The sequence below is a fragment of the Martes martes genome, assembly GCF_963455335.1.
Source record: "Martes martes genome assembly, chromosome: 6".
Taxonomy (NCBI): Eukaryota; Metazoa; Chordata; class Mammalia; order Carnivora; family Mustelidae; genus Martes; species Martes martes.
Genome location: NC_137893.1, coordinates 66,096,472 through 66,112,838, shown reverse-complemented (window position 1 = coordinate 66,112,838; position 16,367 = coordinate 66,096,472).

The window sequence follows — 16,367 nt, the reverse complement described above, 5'->3', positions numbered from 1 at the left end:
CTCTTTTATGGACAGGAAATGCGGTTCTAAACCTGCTATTTCTCTTCTCCTCTGGTCAGTTTTATAAACAACCACATGGCTAATTTTTTTTTTTTTTAAACAAAGTCTTATCTATGTCTGTCTTTCCCGACTGGAAACTCCAAACTCTTAATGGTCCTAAATTTTGACTGAAAAAGCACAAACCCTTCACCCTGGCACCCGAGGCCCATCACAATGCTGCTCTCTACCAAAACACACCTAAACCCAGCATGTTTTTCCCAAGAGCATTCTCCTGGCCTCACTGTCCTCCTCTACATATATCTAAGTGCTAAGATTTTGTTAGAATTGAGCTGAAGAGGGGCGCCTGGGTGGCTCAGTCTGTTGAGCGTCTGGGCTCAGGTCATGATTCCAGGGTCCTGGGATCACATTGGGCTCCCTGCTCAGCAAAGAGCCTGCTTCTCCCTCTCCTTCTGCCACTCCCCCTATTTGTACTCTCTCATTCTGTCAAATAAATAAAATCTTAAAAAAAAAAAAAAAGAATTGAGCTGAAGATTCAGCTCCTCCATGAAACCATTATCAACCACCACAGTCCTTGATCGCTCCCTCTGACTCCTTGTATCAGGTGTCTAAGGCCTCCAAATTTGCTGATATTGCTAGCACTGTGCCCTAAATCATATAAGATGGCAGTTGTTAATGACTGTGAAAATGTTCCCAGACTTTTTATTGTCCCTTGACTCTGCTTTGCTCACCTCTCAATTGGCAATTTACTGATGCACTTTACTTTGCCTGAAACACCTTTTGCTTACATGTAACCTACTCACCTTTCAAGGGTCAGCTCAAGTTTCCTACTTTGCCTAAAAACTGAGCCACTCTAGCTCATGCCATCAGCACTGTTTGAATTATTAATTTGGACAACTGAGTCTGTTCTGTGCTATCTATCTAGTTGGTGCATGTAATGCATAGCTTTTCCTCCAACAAAATTTAAACTCTTTAAGACAAGAACTTTTATCATACTTTTTAGATATTAGAATTTCATCCCTGGCATGTACTTGCTATGGGCCTTGGAAAAGTTGCTCAATATCTAAAAGCCTCAATTTCCTCATTTGCAAAATGGAGAAAATGTATGAGAAGGAGCCTATCGAAGTGCCTGGCATGTAGTAAGTCCTCATTAAATATTTATTGTTGCCTAATATTGGTTTATAAGCTTCTATCCCATCTCAGTCCTCGCCACTGTGTCCATGTTTACATAAAGGCTACTGGTTAGACTAATTATTTCATCCCTAAACTGGTGTAATTCTAATCTTTGGAATGGTTTACTGCTCACCACAATGACCACAACTAATGATATGCTATCCAGAGCACAGACACGCCCAGAGGTTGGTGCTTTGTTAGTGAGATATTGAAGGAAAACACTGTCATCTTTGATCCTGTACCTTATATTTTCCAACTATAATAACATCTGCCTCCTTAACAAGAGTTTTGTGAAGTTCAAATGAGATAAATTATGTGAAAGTATTTTATGTTTTATAAAGTACCATTAACATAGGTTATTATTATTCCAGTGTCCTTATTTATAATGTTGTTTCAATTAAATCACTTTCCCAAATACAGTTGAAAGAGGTTGCAAACTATACTCAAAGATCACTCTTTTATCCCTTCATTCCCTCTATCGACAAATAATTATGAATGTTCTATTACGGGCAGAGTATACTAGTCACAAAGTGAGATACAAAAATGTAATGCACCTACCTTTAAAAACCTTCATATTATCCTTTTTCCCTTCTCACCTTTTACCTTAAGCCATCCTGTTTACTAACTGAACGTTTTACGTGTCTGCACATGCAACAGGATGGGGTGGAGAAAGGAGCTGAGTAGGTGACACTGAAGGGGACTGTATGAACAACTCTGTTGTACCATGTGAACCACAAGGACTGTATTTATAGCGTAGTGAATCTTCTAGAGATGAAAAGTCCCAGCCCCAGAAAGCAATGCCAAATTATGAAAAATCCGGAGGCAGAAGAAAACCACCAAAGGGTATTCTTAAAATAAAAAAAAGCAAACCTACCAAAGACTCTGACCACATATCATTATGACTCATAGTAAAATGGTCCTTGGTGATTCACTGCTACTTATTTTTTTTAAGCATGATAATTATCTTTACTGCTTAAATTAAGTTTTCTTATTTCCAAAAACAATTTTTTAAAACCTTTGAGGCTTTGTTGGATTTTTATTCCATTGTTTAATGTAAATAAGATTAAATACTCTGGGCCTTTCAAGTCTAACATGAGACTTGGTTACACTTTTGTAATACAGGATGTATTTGGAGTTTCCATTCTAGATCATTATTTGAAAGGATAAAAAGATTTTTTTAAATTGTAAGTTAGCTATGAAGTAGAATTTTAAAAATATATATTAAAACAACGTATTCAAACACCGAGCACTTAAAGATAAGCAAAGGAAGAGAGAACAGTACGGAAGGAAAAATCTATGAGATATTCTCACTGTCTGTACTTAAACAAGTATTAACCTACTTCCAAACCAGTATCAGATTGAGAGTAAATGAGTTTTTGACACGTGCATGACTATGGTTACATTTAAGTGAAAATGGCCTGGCCTGAGGCTGAAAATCATCTGAAACACTAACCACCTCAAGTATCCTGAATACATTTGTTCATTAATGAGTGCGTTTGTGTGATGGGTAGATTAGATGCAACTGAGCTCTCCATTGAGTAACTGAATTTATATATTTTTTAAATGCCTGGTCATTTGTGAAAAAGGAAGTAACCTGAAATGCTCTAAAGAATAGCAAAATCATATCCTCCAAAGACCAGTTTACCCCCCGAGCTTGGTCCTTGTTCTCCTGTATTCTCTACATCTTCCATGGTACTTGGCACACCAGACTTGGTTGTTTGATTTTTTTTTTACACTGAAGTGAATTCATTGAAAAATAAACCACACTGAGAGGAGAATGTGCATTTCAACATACCTATTTTAACAACTGAATCTGTCTTAGTGGGCAGAAAGCTAAACTACTTCGCCAAGAATTTCATTATTTAATTAAACAGCACTGCTACTAATTTACACCATGTGCTCAACCAGATCACTTACTGTTCTGTTTCCTCATGTTGGTTTGTTTAATAATTCTTTTACTATTTGTGAGATAGGACTGTCTTTTCTGACTTTACGAATGTATGAGTATATTCTTTGTACCTGCCAACCTAGGCAGGGATACATAATCAGAACTTTGTATGATGTCACGAACTCATTAAAAGGCTGGAGTCCAAGCATATTAAAATACTAAAACAAGACTTAAGCTACTGCCTACTCCAGAATGCTGTAAGATTTTAGAGAAACATATATTCACATTGTCTCGTATGTCTGAAACATATTTAAAAGAATGTCTCAGACACTTATGAACTATCATGTTATGAGAGTTAATTCAATCTTTGACCCTAATTATGATTTTTAGTCCTTTTATTTTCTCTTAAACCTCTATATTTAAAGAAAGCTACTGAGAAGACAACTGATTCATACTGGTAATAAACATGCATTTTTAATACAAAGCCTTTTCAAATACCTTCAACCTAGCCAATGAACTGATGAGTTTGGTAATATTACTGATCCTATTTTTCAGATTCTGTAATCAGGCAGAAGACCAAGTAGTAAAAAAGGCATCAGTTAGGGGTGCCTGGGTGGCTCGGTGGGTTAAAGCCTCTGCCTTCAGCTCAGGTCATGATCCCAGGGTCCTGGGATGGAGCCCCGCATCTGGCTCTCTGCTCCATGGAGAGCCTGCTTTCTCCTCTCTCTCTGCCTGCCTCTCTGCCTCCTTGTGATCTCTGCCTGTCAAATAAATAAATAAAATCTTAAAAAAAAAAAAAAGACATCAGTTAGTTCAATATATACACAGGAGCATTGCTCAAGAGAAATAAAGGTAACTAGAAGGAATGACACATGCGCAAAATTCAAAGCAGGCTGGTAGTTCTACCAGTGAACACTATCAACATTACTGAATTAGGCACCAGATTGCTTGTTTATGAATTCTTCAAAAATACGTATTAGTACTTTAGTAAGTCCCAAACACTATTTCAATAATGTTGAATCACTTGTAATTTTTCAGTCCTCCTAAGACGTTTTGAGGCAGGTATTCTTATTGTTCTCATTTTATAGATAAAGAAGCGAGGATACACAGAAGTTAGAGCCCAAGGTCCACACAGCTAGTAAGTGAAGGGCCTGGGAACCAAACACAGAACCCTGGATTTTAAGCCTCTATAAAGCAAGAAGCATCCCTGCCATAATTTACATGGTACACAGTATGTAGAATAATCATTTATTCAGTATTTGCTGAATAGAATTATGACAGGTTTTGGTCATATATAAGTAACATTGATCAATGAAAGGTCTGTGTCAACGAAAGTTACTGAGCTTTTCTCTGCCAGCCACTATCTCCAAAGTAAACCAAAGCTACTACCTTTCATTGATGTTTACTGGGGCAAAAGGGCTTTAGCGAACGAAACGAACTGGAACTGGAATGACCATTGCAGCTTGCTCTTGAAGCTGGGTACCAGTCAGCACGCTCTCAGAACCCCAGTTTCTCTCTTCATCAGGAAAATAGGAAGACTCAGTACCCTGAGAAAGAAGCTACGAGAACTAGAGAGAATGAAGTGCTGCAGAAAGTAATCTGTAGTAATCAAGAGCTTAATAATAATAATGTGAGCAATTATTATTATTATCTCATTAGCTCTAAAGCACACCTCAAGCTGGTGGAACAAATGGAACTAGAACCTGGGTCTTCAGATTTCTAATCCAGCCTGTCCAAACGCTCACTGTTCTTCCTCTCCTTTATGGCTATTAGGGGTAAATTAAATAACAAACATCCACTGAACACTACCATCGTATTTCCAATGCACACCATTTTTAAGTGCTGTTTTTCAGTCCGATTGCGAAAATAATTTTGCAGTGTTGCAGCAGAACAAAGAAATTTGGTCTTTCTGATTAGGGAACTCCACTGACACTACATCAGGATTAAATTCACTTTGGAAAGCAGATGTTATTATATCAAAACCACAAAACGTTATCAGGGCGGTTCCCTCAGAAGGGACTTACTGGCAAAAAACTTCTGACACTATCAAAAAATTTAACATTTTTCTCTTTATAAGAGTTTATGGGAGAAAATTTTAGAAAGTACAAAGGAAAAGAAAAACAGTCCAAAAAAATTCTCCAGAAATGCCATCACTGAGAAAAGCACAGGCCTGTGGGGAAAAAATGGAACTTTTCGAAAGGGTATGCAATATTTGTTATTTGTGTGTTACTTCTGTAATAGACATTGCTTCATGTCATTAAATATTCTTGTATAACATCACCTTAAAAGGCCATGTGGCATTCTATTAATATGAATACACAATAACTTAGTTAACTGAACATATGATTGTTTACAATTTTTTTTTTTACTAATATGAGCAATAGTGCTGTGAAGATTCCTGTGCACAGATATAGTTAAGATAAAATTCTGGAAGTGGAATCACTTGGTCAAGGTTTTAGATATTTTTACCACTTGCCACAGTGCTTCTGTCAAGTGAATGAAACTTGCCAGCAAATAAAAATCCATTTTTGTCCCTTTGTTGCTGTTTTTCTTTAAATGACATCTCGCTAGCCCTTCAAAACCTAAAATTTCTTTGCCTACTAATGATACACAAATTTAAAAATATATTTGTCTTTCATTTTATATTCTTCTCTTGTGAAAGCCTATTCACATATTTAATAACTTTTATACGGGACATATTTTACTATTTATTTTTGTGTACTCTTTATGTAATTAGCTATGTAACTGCTATAAAAATAGCAGTATTTTCATTAGTCTCTTTTCTTTTGATTTTTAGTTTTTACAGAAAAAAAAAACCTTTACGTTTTCATTTTTTATGTAATTTAATCTGCTACGTTTGGCACCAAGCTTAGAAATGCTCATCCTACCAGAGATTGTAAAGATATTAACAGTTATTCTCTGGCACTTAAAGGTTTTAGTTTTAATATTTAAGAAGTTATTATCCCTGAGATCTGTTTTTGGACCTTCCTGGAGGTAGGAATATACACATACATAGAGATTCCTATATAAAAGGATATATATAATATACATTTTGTATTTTCTTCCTCAAATAATTAGCCATTTGCTATAACACCATTTATTGAATTTCCCCCAGTGATTTGAATTACCACTTAGTTCATATACTACGCTCTTTTTTTTTTTTTAAGATTTCATTTATTTATTTGAGAGAGAGAGTGTGTGTGACAGAGAGAAAGAGAGAGAGCACGAGCAAGGGAGAGGGGCAGAGGGAGAGCCTAATTGGAGGACTGACTCCCAGGACCCTCAGATCATGACCTGAGCCAAAGGCAGACCCTTAACTGACTGGACCACCCACGTGCCCCCACATACTACATTCTGGTAGTGTTTATGGACTTTTCAAATTATTGCTCTGATCATTCCTATACCAATTCCACATTATTTTAATTATAGTGACTTAGTGTTACTTCTTAAAACTAATAGGACAAATCTCTCCCATTGCTTTCCATTTCCTAGAATTTCTTGGCAAGTCTAATTCAGATTTTCTTCCAAACAAATTTAAAATTTATTTCGACATAGTTTTATAGCTAAGGATTCACAGTTTGTCTATTAGTGATTGTTCTTCCACAAAATGCCTAAAATTGCAATACTTTTGACTAGTAGAAGAAAACAAGGTTGGAGATTATAAAACACAGTACTAGGGAAAGCTGTGAATGATTTTTCCCATGTCTTTAATTTCAAGGTAGTCCTTCAGATGAAGATATACATGAAACCAACGTGTTTGACTCACTTCTACTTCATCATAAGGATGCTGATTTTGCCCCACAATATTTCTGAAAGCATGACCTATGTGATTTCGGTCTAGAATCATGGTATGTTTAAAATAGAGCAATTTGAAGCTAAGAATAATTTTTTTAACTTAAAAATTAGGAAAGGGACATGAGTTCTATGCTTCCTTTAAGATTCAGATCACATTCACTTTCTTACAGGAAGCCTTCGCCATTGCCATTCTCTCCAGACACTGGAATTCTCTCTTTACTGAGAACAGGTATCAGACTGTCTCGTGGTATATACTGCCTTTTGCTGTTGAGGAGAGAGTGTGTGTGTGTGTGTGTGTGTGTGTGTGTGTGTGTGTGTGTTTGTCCAGATGAATCCACTCTCTATAGCAGACTGCAAACACTATTCACCCAGTGTCCCAGAGCCGATACGCTCAAAATATGACCTTTGAGGGGTCATTTCCAATCCTGCCATTCCATGTGTGTGTTTTCATTTCTTCAGTACCTCATAGTCTGGCACTGGTATTGGAGTATTATACTACTTATTTGATTTAAAATATCATAGCTTTTATAATTAACCTACACCAGTTAGCATTATGTTGGTGTGTAGATCATCTAGGAATTTATACTGTGAAGATTTTTTTAAAAGGACCTCTGAGGGAAAATTATGGAATAAAGCAGGACTGTAGAATGTCTCTTCCAAACATAGCAAATAAAATTGAACTATAAAGTTAGAAAAGGGATGAGGAGGAGGACAAAACTTTTGAATGGGGCACAACATGACACTGCATAGCTTCTAAATCTTCCCCCAGGCATAATCAGCAAGGAGCTAAAAGTCCTGCAGAACAGCATTAGGGTACCCACTGATAGCTATGGGAAGAGTCTAGAGAAATTCCTCAAAAGTAGAAGCCCCTACAATTAACCTGGAAGTTTGACTGAGGCAGAAGGCTACCAGTACCTGTCACCCTGCAGGGTGCTATGCTGTCTTAGGGTGGGACAAAAACCTGTACATGGGCTATTCCTCTGGCTAAATGGACTGAGTTACAGGACAAGGCATTTCAAATGCTAAAAAGGCTACAGAACAAGATTTCCCAGTAAGGGATTCATGAGCCCAGATTAAGTTCGTTCTCTTTCTTTTCCCTTACCTCTTTGAAAAGTGGTTTGAAAGAATAAAACTACTCTCAAATATTAGTCCAGAGGGGAAATAATAAATAGCTCCAGAGGTAAGTAGGAAGAGAATTAGGGAGAACACACCCACACTGTATTATAAAAGGCAGAGTGTTTGAACTAAGCCATCTAACTGAAACATGAAGAGGAAGGAGAAAATGTCATGGCAATTAGACAAACAGGAAGGAAGGAAGGAAGGAAGGGAGAGAGGAAGGGAAGAAAATGGAGAACAGGAAGGGATAGTGGGAGGGAGGAGAATATTTTAGCAGCAAAATTAGGTGAAGAAACTTTTTTGAAAAATAAAATAACAAAGAAACAGAGGCAGATTTCTCAAGCACTTTATTATATGAAATAATGTAATAAGTGTACAGATTTAATAAAAAGAACAGAGGCCAAGCTAATAAAAAAATAGAATGAGATGATAAAGTGATTGTAAGACCAGGAGTCTACAAACTATAACTCTTTTTGTTTGGCCTTTACCAGCAATTTAAGATTGGTTTTTACATTTATAAAGAATTATAAAAACAAAAAACGAAGAATATGTGACAGAAATGATACATGGCTCATAAAGCCTAAAATATTTACTCTCTGATCCTTTAGAGAAAAAGCATGCTGACCCCTGCTCTCAAGCAATGAAATAAATTGAGAATAAAATTATACTGTTAAAGATTTTTATAATCTATAGGCTGCAACAAATGGGGTTATTTAAGTATATATGCACGGATAGACATATATACATATTAGTATCGAGTTATCTGATATTTGAATGAAAAAAGCTTGAAATATTCCTTGTGAATCCAAAATATAAAGAAAGAAATTAAAGTGATAGGAAAATAGAGGACAAAGATAATAAGGTAAATCAAAAGGCAGAAAGAATTTATCCAACATATAATTTGGTCCCTGAAATACCACCTCAACAAACCTCATGAAAAAGTTATTTTAAAAACATAATTCAGTAATATTCTTCTGAAATGAAGGAATAGCTAATTCTGCAGGTCAAATGGATATATACCATGTACTAGAAAAGGCTGATGCAGATTGCCCACAATGGAACATATACAGGCTAAGTTATTGAGCTTCAAAGCTAAAGGTAGACTTCTTCTGGAATCCAAGCAGAAGAAAGAAGTCATCTACTGGGGAGAGGAGGGGGTGTATCAGTCAGGCCTCTAGTTATCTTCTCAGCAATATTCGATACCACAAGGCAGTAGAACAATGCTTACAGTGCTCTGCAGAGGAAGAATATGACTCAAGAATATCTTACTCTGCCAGTTTGATGTTCAAGTATAGAGATACAGGCATTCTTCAGTAAGAAAGCCTTCAGGGACTAGAGCTTATCCTGAAAAACCCTCTTTAACAACGAAAGCTAACCAACTTTCCAGTGAATCAAAACCCAAGTCTCAACAAGAGAAATAGGAGGGAAAAGACTGGTGATCCCTAAGCCCATTTATTTTCTCAAAGGTTTTATCCATTCATTTGTTCATTTGACAGAGAGAGCACAGCAGACAGAATGGCAGGCAGAGGGAGAGAGAGAAGCAGACTCCCCACTAAGGAAGGAGCCCAGTGCAGGACTCGATTCCAGGAGCCTGGGATCATGACCTGATCTGAAGGCAGAAGCTTACCCCACTGAGCCATCCAGGCACACACCCCATTTAGATATAAAATTAAAACTAGGGCACCTGGGTGGCTCAGTTGGTTGAGCAACTGCCTTCTGCTCAGGTCATGATCCCGGACTTCCAGGATCGAGTCCCGCATCGGGCTCCCAGCTCCTTGAGGAGTCTGCTTCTCCTCTGACCTTCTCTTCTCTCATGCTCTCTCTCACTCATTCTCTCTCAAATAAATAAATAAAATCTTTTAAAAAATTTTTTTAATTAAAACTAAGCAATTTAGGGGACTGTATTTTTCAGAATAAGGTGTAAATGCTCTAAACTCCAATGAAATAAAAATAGGAGAAGTAACAGAACTTGGGAGACTGGTATAGTGGAGATGGAAGTATAAGTGTGCTAATCACCTGTCTTTCATTGCATGGAGTCAGTTCACCTGTTGTCCGAAATTAAGGCATGTGGCTTAAAAAAAAAAAAAAAAAAAAAAAAATTTGATCCAGGGGCGCCTGGGTGGCTCAGGGGTTAAGCCTCTGCCTTCGGCCCAGGTCATGATCTCAGGTTCCTGGGATTGAGCACCGCATTGAGCCCCGCATCGAGTCCCGCATCGGGCTCTCTACTCAGCAGGGAGCCTGCTTCCCCCCCTCTCTCTGTCTGCCTCTTTGCCCACTTGTGATCTCTCTCTCTCTGTCAAATAAATAAATAAAATCTTTAAAAAAAAAAGTTTGATCAACCTAAGTTGGAACCAGTCTTAACTGCCTTCTTATGGTAAAATAAATAAATAAATAAATCCGAATTTCAATAATTCAGTTTCATTGTAGCTTTCCCCCCCTGGTTATATTTAGGTCATGTTAAATAAATATAACGTCTATTTTTATTTTTTTTTTATTTTTTAAAGATTTTATTTATTTATTTGACAGAGATCACAGTAGACAGAGAGGCAGGCAGAGAGAGAGAGAGAGAGAGAGAGAAGGAAACAGGCTCCCTGCTGAGCAGAGAGCCTGATGCGGGACTCGATCCCAGGACCCTGAGATCATGATCTGAGCCGAAGGCAGCGGCTTAACCCACTGAGCCACCCAGGCACCCAACACGTCTATTTTTAAAATAATATGTATAGTATGATCTCATTCTTATTAAATTGCTTATTATGTTCCATATCCCAGTCCACACAACTGCCAGTCCAAGCATTCATTCATTCAACCAACTTAATGAAATGCACAGAGATGTCTTAAATCATACTTATCATCATGTGAGACAATCAGAAAACCTGCTGCTTTCCACTTGGTAATTTTCTCTATTGCCTAAAATTCATACGCATGTTCTCACTTAAAAATAAACCAGTAACACCTGAAACTAATGTAATATTGTGTGTCAACTCCACTTCAGTATAAAAAAATAAAATAAAAACTTTTCTTTTTTTGGAGAGATAGGGAGGTGGGGGAAGGGCAGAGGGAAAGGTAACGAGGACCCCAAGCAAACTCCTTGCTGAACTCGGAGCCCCACGTGGGGCTCTATTCCGGAACCCGGAGACCATGATTTGAGCGGAAACCAAGAGTCAGACACTTAACAGACCTAGCCACCCAGGCACCCCTAAAAACTATTCTTTTTAATTTTTAACAAAAATTTTTTAAAAATCATTACCTTTTTCTGACTGATGTAAAGATTTCTTTTTAAAAACTGTGATAAAAATATACATAACATAAAATTTGCCATTTTAACCGTGCTTAAGTGCACACCTCTGTGCCATCAAGTACGTCTACAATGTTGTGCAACCATCTCCAGAACTTTTTAATCATCCCAAACAGAAATTCTGTACCCATTAAATATTAACCCCCCAATCCCCCCTTCTCCAGCCGCTAGTAACCACTATTCTACTTCTGTCTCTAGAATTTGCCTCTTCTGGTCCCTCTTTTAAGTGGAATCAATCATACGATATTGGTTCTTTTGTGTCTGGCTTACTTCACCCACCGTAATATTTTCAGTGTTCATCCGCATTGTAGCCTGTGTCAATGTCACTCCTTTTTAAGGCTGGATAACATTACATTGCACGTCTATACCACATTTCATTTACTCATTTATCTGTTTATGAGCATTTGGGTTGTTTCTACCTTTTGGCTATAAGGAATAATGCAATTATGAGCATTGCTATACAAGTATCTGTTGGAGTCTTTGCTTTCAATTCCTTTGAGCATATACGCAGAAGTGGAATTCCTGGATGACAATAATTTTACTTAATTTTTCTACTTAACATTTTTGATACAATGTTTTCCACAGTGGCTATCCCATTTTACATTCCCATTAGCAATGCATGATTCCAGTTTGCCATTTCCTTGACAACAGGTTTTGTTCTTGGCTTTTTATTTTTAATAAAAGCCACAGTAATAGATAAGCAGGGCTACTTCATTGTGGTTTTGATTTGCATTTCCCTATTGATTAGTTTTGCTGATGATCTTTTCAAGTGTTAATTGGACATTTGTATATATTCTTTGGAGAAAAATCTATTCAGGTCCTTTGCCCTGTTTTGAATTGAATTGTTAGTTTTTTGTTGTTGTTAAGTTAGAGGAGTTCTTTATATATTCTGGATTTTAATTCCTTATCAGATATATGATTGGCAAATGTCTATCCTCTATGGGTTGCCCTTTCATTCTGTTGTGTTCTTGGATGCATAAAACTTTTTAATGTTGATGAAGTCCGGTTTATCTATTTCGTCTTTTGTGGCCTATCCTTTTGGTAGGTTATAGAAGAAATCACTGCCACGTCCAATGTCATGAAGCTTTTTCCTGGTTTCTTCTATAAGTTTTGTTGTTTTTATCTCTTATATTTAAATCTTTCATCCATTTTGAGCTAACTTTTGTATATGATGCAAGGTAAGGGTCCAATTTCATTCTTTTACATGTAAAGTGATTACTTTTTAATAAATGTTATCTTCCAGCAATTTAGACTCTTGACATTGAAGACTCACCCAGGAGAGATTGCAGTGAGCACCCAGGTGCCCTGAGGCACCTCTGTGCCATAAGTGACCCAAAGCTGTCGCTGAGCCACTCTTCCCATTGCTCCCACTCATCACTTCCTGAAGGCTGCTGTAGACTGGTACAAGAGCTGCTTTTTCTTTTTTAAACATCTACAAGCACCTGTTCTTTGAAGTGGGTGTCAGCTGCACATGCAACACCCATCATCACATGACAGCTGTTTTTAGTTAGTGGAAAATGCTGCAATACTTTACTTACTTGCCACCCTGCTTAAAAATCCACAAACTAAAATTTCTCACAAGGGCTAATTTTTTTTTCAAGTAACTTTTTTTATATCAAAAGATTTTTTTAAGTATTTAAACAACATGGCATATTTTAAAAATAGTATCTTATAGGCCAGTTGTCAGACTAGAAATATCAAAAATTCTTGGCAGCCTTCCAACTGGAAAGGCAGATGAACAATCATTTAAAAAGTCACCAGCAGCAAACAGGACACACATCACAAAAATAAAATACTATAGGTCAATGGAGATAACAAATATGTTCATTTTGTAAGTATTCCACAGTGCTTTTTCTAACTCATATCAATTTTTTTTCTCTATATAAATCAACCTGTAAGCAGTAATTCACATTACATCTATCCAAAAATGTTTTAATAATTTATACCGAGTAACACTATCATGAAATATTTCTAGATCAATTATTTCTGCTTTCAAGGCTGCTATAATTATCTGAAATAAAAAATGAGCACTCTTAATTAAAGCAGACTATGGGAAGATCCTTACAATTTCCACCAGAAGGAAATTCTACCACCTAGCTCTATAAAATCCATTTTTCTCATGCCAAACACTTGATATTCTATTCCTCTTCCTCAAATATCATGAGAAACTATGGTGTGTACCTTAGGTTGGCTACATAATTTATGAGGACCCATGCAAAGTCAAAGCGCAGAACTCCCTGTTTAAAAAAAAAAAAATGTAAAGACCCTACTAACAATTTGAAGATGACAACAGCAGAGCTTCAAACCAAGTACAAGGCCATTCTGAACACGGAGCCCTGTGCAACCCCATAGGCTTCACACCCATTAAGTCACCGTTATGTGTATTTGTTTCTGTGTTTAGCCTTGTAGATTTCTGACGCCCCGGTTGCAGATACTGATTCTCAGATGCTGCCAAGAACTCATTTTCTTTACTTTTCTTTTTTTCCCCCCATAATACAATCCTTTTGTCTCCTCCCTAGGATGTGGTAGCCCCATCTCTTGGTTGCTGTGCTAACTTTCTACCTTCTGTGAAACTATGCTGCAACTGTCCCCTCTCCATCCTGTTTCTAAATGTATATCCAGATTCCACCGTGAATAATTCATTCAATAACAAATATTTATCATCTTGGTTTGGGTTGCTCCAAACAGGTCCTGAGATAAGAATTTGAGGGTAAATATTTACTTGAGATGTGCAAGAAGGAAGGGGAGTGGGGAAACGATACTAGGAAGGGAAGGAAGCCAATAAAGTGTGTTGTTAAGAGAGCTACCTCAGTCCCAGAAGTCCTCCCTCCATTCCCTTACTCTGAACCTGCATGGGAGAACAAGGAAACTATAGTGTTTATACAGCAAATGCTGAGAATTAACAATCGAGGGCTGCTCTTCGGCAGAGGTTGGGCTTGTAAATCCTCAAGCCTGATGCCTACATGGACAAAATGACCTTCTACGGTTTCTGGAAAGCATCCTCTAACCTGAAGACACAGATATTGGCAGCTGGAATTTGGCTTCAGTGATACAGGGTGGGGCACAGACAACATCTACTTTGTTTGGTGCCTGCTTTTTCCCAGTGCTTTTTCTAAGTGCTGGGGATATAGACCATCAACAAAATCCAAACTCATGAAATTCACCTTCTGATTGAGAACATAGACAATACACAAACATATAACAGAAGATGGTAAGTGCTATAAAAAAATAAAATTTATTATGGGAATACAAAAGGGGAACTGGGTTAGGAAGGGGGGCTGGGGAAAGTCTCTCTCTAAGGTCATGTTTGAGCAGTGATCTGAGCCAGTGAGGAAGAAAGCCTCGTGGGTGTCGGGGGTAAGGAGATCCAAGCTGGAGGTAAAGTACAAAGGCCCTGAGATAAGAGTACACCAGCATGTTCAGGAAGGAGCAAGAAGGCTAATGTTGCTGGCTAGATTGCCAGAAGAAAGGAAAAGAGTCGTACAGTGAGAAGAGTAGGTAGAAGTGAAATCATTCGGGGCTTTGTAGACGACACAAAGGACTTGGTATTTCATTTTGTTTTGTTGTGTTCTGTTCCGAAATGGAAAGAAGTGGAGGCTTCAGAGTAGAGAGTGATTTGATCTGTGGTGTCACCAATCAGAATTCATAATTGCCATATTGTTTCTGTTTTTCACCCTATATATAATAATAGTTAGTATCAGACATCTGTAGGCCAAAGCCTGCCTAGCTTTTTTATGGTCCCTGTAATCTAACTTGAGAAACAAAACACTAAAAATAGTAAGGTAAACACATGATCACTCATCCATTCATCCATATGTTGAGAAAACCTTTCAAAGTTGAGTAACTCCTGCTCCCCAGCCCCCACTGCCATCTGGGACAAGCTGCGGTGGGGGTGTGGCCACTGGGAGACATGACCTATTAAGGAGCATAAAGCAGAATGAAGAACAAAGACAAAGATGCTGGCCAACCTAATTATTGTTGCTTTTCATTTTTCCTTTCTTTTCCCCCCTTTTTCTTTTCTTCGAATAGCTACCAAAAAAAGAGTTCCAATCAAACATACACCATAGTTCTTGACATGAGAAAATATTTAACATATATTGGTGATTATAAAAATCTGTACTAATTTTTTAAAAGTCATTATAGATTTTTTATTTTAAAAACTAAAATTATTAAAAAGTAAGTACAAAATGCACATTAACATAAGCAGCAGAATATGCACAAGTTTACCCCCCAAAAAATCACACAAGCGGTTTGCTTGTGTCCCCAGGAGGCTAAGGCTCTAGGCCAGGGATCATCATGGTGAGGAAATTAATTTCCCATTTACTAGAAGACTGAACTACTGTGGTTGTTGAAAATGGGGGTGGGGAATCAGGATAGGGAATTGGGGTTCCTCCTGTTGAACTGAAAGGTATGAAATGTTGCTCCCTCTCAGGGGGTGAGCGGTGGATCAGGAAGAAGGAGAAGCACGTCTGCCAGGAGATCTGTATCCTGGCTAGCTCATATTTTCATGGGGCAAAATGGGAGAAATGGAAAAATCGACTTCAGTCCTCTGTTCCATCTGCTAGAAGACAGCAGGTTGGGATGCCTGGGTGGCTCAGTTGGTAAAGCGGCTGCCTTCGGCTCAGGTCATGATCCCAGCGTCCTGGGATCGAGTCCCACATCGGGCTCCTTGCTCAGCGGGGAGCCTGCTTCTCCCTCTGCCTCTGCCTGCAACTCTGTCTGCCTGTGCTTGCTCGCTCTCTCTCTAACAAATAAATAAATTTAATTAAAAAAAAATAAAAAAAAAAGACAGCAGGTTAAGTTTAAAGTGTATACCCTTGAGACAGACTTTTTTTTTTCCTGTTTTTTAGTATTCTACTAAAGGCAGAAATGCAGAGGAGTCATCTCTCCTTCACTGAAAGAACGCTTCTCTTGTGGCCAAGGCCAGTTTTGTTCATAGCAAAGATAGACATGGGGGCAGCAGTTCTGGGGAAGGATAAAGAAGAAGCCCCAGAGAGTCTCAAAATAATGCTGCATCTGTGATGCTGGACAGGTGTCATGGCCAGAATCTAGAAAGAGGACTGGAGGACGTCATGTGGCCCTTCCAAGACTTAGACTGAGGGG